This window comes from Arachis duranensis, chromosome 9 (genome assembly GCF_000817695.3).
Source record: "Arachis duranensis cultivar V14167 chromosome 9, aradu.V14167.gnm2.J7QH, whole genome shotgun sequence".
Taxonomy (NCBI): domain Eukaryota; kingdom Viridiplantae; phylum Streptophyta; class Magnoliopsida; order Fabales; family Fabaceae; genus Arachis; species Arachis duranensis.
Window position 1 is genome coordinate 105,896,795 of NC_029780.3, and position 4,958 is coordinate 105,901,752.

Genomic DNA, 4,958 nt, shown 5'->3' on the forward strand with positions numbered 1-4,958 from the left:
AATTTAAAAAATTAAATAAAATAAAATATTTTTTAACAATTGAAATTATGCATGAAGATAAAGAGTGCTTTAAATATAAATTTTTATCTTGGTTTCAAATTAAATACTAATTAAAATAAATAATTAAACTTAATAATGTTTATAAATAGTTAATTTGTAAATAATGTTTCTAAATTTTTATTTTGATTTTGTTACACATCATTTTTTATTGAATAATCTTGAAGGGTTTATATATTTATTTTTATGGTCAATAAATCTAAATAATTTTTCAAGAGTAAAAAAATTATTGATAAGAAGATGTATGATGAATTACGAAAATACACAATTTTTATACTCTCCTATTTTATTTATTAATTATTATTATATTTTGATATTTAAAAACGAAAAAATAAGCATTTTCATTTATTCTATTTTTTTACTATTTATAAAAAAATGAAGACTTCTTCGTATTTAGATTCATATTTTGATCTACCACTTAAAAAAAATAAAACAAATATAAATATCCATGACATTTAAGTAAAAATTATCTTTTACAAATAACTAATATGTATTTTGGTTTATATATACTCTTTTTGAATTAGAATAATGTTATTATCATTTTTTTTGAATTATATTTTGGTTTATAGTAATTTTAATTTTAATAAAATATAATATAAATAAAGTCACATCAACATTAAAATAAAAAAAAAAAGAGAGTGGCGAGGGAACCAAAGCTTCTGCCTCATCAATTCCAATCTTGCTTCAGAAACTTTTTGCTTCTTTAGCTCTGCATATTCAATAGAAGATATAGAACTTTATCACAAAATATATTACTCTAGCAAAAAAGATACACAGTTCATTGATGTTGCAGCATAAAAGAAAACTACCCATTAACTCTAGCACAAAAAATATAAAGTTAATTGATGTTGAAACAGAGAAGAAAACTACCAATTAAATTTTGGACAATTATGTTAACTAATTCTAATCAGACTCTTATAAAGAAACATAAAGAAGCAAATTTCGACATCTGTTTTTCTTTTACACATTTGTCAGTCCTCTCCTGCAGCTTTACCTGCTGTTTTTCTACAAAGAGCCACTGAAGATTTCATACTTATTACAAACTATAAGTCTACAACTCATTTTTCATCCAAATTCACAATTCATAGGAAGAATATCACAATTTCTTACTTATCACACTGCTCATGAGCTAATAATATGATAAAAGTGGAGAAGAATATTTATCCTGGGAAACCGAAATTTCGTTGTCTCCTCATAATTAGATCAAAGCAAGATATGTAACCTTTGAAGAAAAAGACTTTTGCTAGTCTTTTGCGAGTCTTTTGTTATTAGCAAAACATAATCATCCATGTTTATCAAGCACACAATTATATTTGGCATAGTATCTCAATATGCCGCTCAAAGAAAACTTCTTTAATACAATATCATAAAATTATTTGGCACCCAATAGTGTTTCCTTTCGTCAACTTTTTTCAATTTTAATTTCAAAATTGCATAGATGCATAGAACTACAATAGGACTTAATTAAACTACATTGCAGCAATATGATTAATCAGAACAGCATAAAATACTTTACTTTCAATATACTCATTTAAAAATGCTTTTTAAAACAAATCATTAAAGGACCTTAAGAAACACCAATATTGTTGCCTATTGGAATGCTCTACTTACAATTATAAATATGCAAAAAATGGAATAAATTAAGTTGCTTCGGTTTCATTTCAAACATGCATTTAGCCATTAACTTATTAGTTACAAAACTTCTATTTTATTTTTAGTTGTCATTTTCATACATAACCAATTAACCACAACAAAATACCAACTTCAACACTACAAAATGGACAATTAAGAACACATTCAAACATCAATTATGTACATATCTTGAGACAAATTAAACCAACTTTTTTATCATCACTATCACATTTAAAATGGACAACTTTAAAAAATGAAACACAAAAGAATTGAAAATCGACGAAGAGAGTTTGTACGTACTCTATCAACTAAACTAAATAAATAACTATCATCAATAAAGTTGATTTGCAATTGGTGCCAATTATTGATATGAATAAGAAAGAACTTGTAGATGTATTTTGTCCGATGATTAGGCAATTTTTGAACTAAATATTTGGTTTCTTGAGTATTTTGTGACAGTGTAAATTATGTGTGACAAATTGCCATTCATTCTTTTGCTTAGTGTTTGTTAATGCAGGATTTCTAACAATAGAAACCAAAGAACTAAATAACACTAATATGTGCAACCACAATAACAGCAATGGAATTAAAGGAGGATTAGGTTGTGATACACAGATCAGTATCACTAATCAAATATTCAAAGAGCAATAAAAAGAAAAGAGAAGCAAGGTAATGAAGGAAACTATAAAAGGGTGGCAAAGAATGAAGAGGTTATTATTACGGCCATCAACAGTTAAAATGGTTTACTATCTAATAAACCAAAGAGTATGCCTAATAAAATTCCACGAAGTATTAAACATTATTCATTTTTAGACAGTAATACAGCATTATATGTTAACAATCTGGTACCTTTAATATTCTTTGCCTTTTGAGCTGATAACCCCATACTGTAAGCATAAAGGGTGTCATCAAGATCTGCAAACATCAAAAGAAATATATATATATAAATACTTTATGAAATAAGAATTTATAAAAGTAGAGCGCTAGATCACTAACTTTCTACTATAAGACCACTTTCACTCCAACTTGCAGGATCAGACACCACCATAAGCAGTACCTTTCAACAACATAATGTACTTCTCTGCTCTTCAACAATATTGGAAGTAACTCAACAACAGGATATGGTGTTGAGATCACTATGTCTCACCTGTTGAATTAGTTCTCTTCTCCAAAGCTTTGTTCCAACATCAAAGAAATACTAACTGCACTTCTAGCTGCACATCAACAGATATGCCCGAGTATTCAAAGATTGAACACAACTGTGCAAATATAGAATTATGAAGACAGGAAGGTATTCATCAAATACAAAGGCAGATCCGCAGGCTTTAGCTTTGTCACCTTAGCATGGCAATAAGGTAAAAGGGAAGCTAAAATATACATAAACCTAAACCATACATCTATATCCCTAACACTACCAACTACTAACATAATTGAAAAGGAAAAAGGCCTAACTATGAGCTATCCTCAAATCTAAATCTTTCAGCGCCCTTCTTGCAAATGCTACCTGAATCATCATTTTGATTTTCTTCATCAAGATATGCTTAAATATAAAATTTAGCTTACTTTTAAACAACTAAAATGGTTATTTGGTCAACCTTATCATCTAATACAACAACAATTATAGCATTAAAAAGGATAAGGATCGCCTTTTGAACAAAATTTATATAGCTAAATAGTTAAATTCATTTTAAAATATTTTTTGTTGTTCTTTCTTACTGTTGCTCTCATAATAGCAAATAAAAGGCCTTGCAGAGGAAAAATTAATAAAAAACAAAAGAAAAAAGCATACATATAATCAGAAGCAAAGCATGAATGGTGGTGCAAGTGCTGAGGCAGAGGCAAAGTACTCTGAATTTGTGGAAGTTGATCCTAGCAAACCTGTAAATAGATATTAAAATTGCCAAACCTATAAATGCCTAAGCCACTCAATTTCAAAGGACAAATAGTAACTGAAATGAATTTTTTTACCATATCAATTTCAATAGATAAAAGCAAAGGAAACAAACAGTGACATCAATTTCAAAATTTTGAGCCTGGATACATTTCTAGATTAATTGGCAATCCAAACCAAATATGCATATGATGAAATGCCACAAGAATAAAAAATATTACCTTCCATGCTCTGCCATTCTTCCATATAGCACTATGGCTCCTAGAAACAGAGTATGCTCCTCCTATGTCCATGTTCTCTTTGCTTTGCATTTGCATGTGGTTTTCTTGTCTGCAATTTGAATTCGAATGGAAGAAGGTGGTTATGAGAAGAATGAGAGAAAGATTCAAGTGAGAGACATAATTAGAATTGGATGTGTCCTAAACTCTTCAATAAAATCGATAAATGAAGCCAAGAAGCTAACAATTATTCCTTCAAAGACAAAATTGTTTTATTATATACTAATAATTCGCACCTTGGAGACATCTTTGTCTAAGCTCCTGACAGCGTTGGAAAGCAAAGCATTCTCTTTCACCAAGTAGAACATTTGTCTAAAGCCCAATTTGTCTACTTGACGTTCCAAGATTCAAAATGCACAAAAATGAATACGCATCTAAATATTTAACAAAAAAAGGCTTCAATTTTCTCACTAAATTCCAAACCAAAAAGAATAAAATGGGTATGAGCATACATACAATTCTAGTAAAAGAATATTGTAGTAAGTGTGTATGATTGTGTAACTACTGAATGTTATACATCTACAAATCAATGCTTTCAATGGCATCCTATAAAGCCTCGAATCTTTCAATAGCCGATTTTCAAACTGTATTTATACCATTTCTGGAAGAAATAAATAAATAATACATTCTTTAGCCAAAAATGACTTGTCAAAGAAAAAGAATACCTACCGAGGGTCCATTCTTCTTCCACCTTGGCAGACTCTTTTTCCCTTCCGCAAGAAGAAGCAGTTGAACTAAGCATTGCTATTAAAATGTTTATAACAGCAAAACACAATTTCCTGGAACTCTGTTCTGTGCTTTGTTCGTTGCTATGAACACCAAAACATGAAGTTTAATAAACACTGTTAAAAAAAGTAAAGACTTAAAAAATGAAAAAAGACTGTTTTCAATTAAGTGCTCCTTGAGGCCAAAAATGAAAGCTAACAGTTGGTGAGAGGAAGTGGAAGAGTGGACATCGTTGATGAGCTCTTTAATGGAGGCAAAGGAAGGCTTCATCTGCGCCCCAGAGGCGATGACATTTGCAACTTCTAGCTCTATTCTGATGAGATGAAGATAAAATGAGGAGGACGATCAGAGAAGAGAGAAAAAGGAGAAAGAGT

General features: G+C 29.5%; 1 long non-coding RNA gene across 7 annotated transcripts in view; it reads right to left on the bottom strand.

Moving 5' to 3' along the window:
• Nucleotides 1-678: 678 nt before the first annotated feature.
• The window catches only part of LOC107466675 (uncharacterized), a 4,470-nt gene continuing 190 nt past the window's right edge, over nt 679-4,958 (bottom strand). Inside the window, exons 1-8 of one of the 7 annotated variants that reach the window (XR_008002511.1) lie at nt 4,784-4,952; nt 4,528-4,667; nt 4,095-4,232; nt 3,802-3,910; nt 3,479-3,567; nt 2,686-2,903; nt 2,539-2,604; nt 679-766 (exon numbers count right to left, since the gene is read on the bottom strand). This is a non-coding gene — a long non-coding RNA (uncharacterized LOC107466675). Of the gene's footprint in view, nt 767-2,538; nt 2,605-2,685; nt 2,904-3,478; nt 3,568-3,801; nt 3,911-4,094; nt 4,233-4,527; nt 4,953-4,958 lie in introns of those variants that run through there. The other 6 variants (XR_008002509.1, XR_002367638.2, XR_008002513.1 and 3 more) reach the window with 6 other exon arrangements.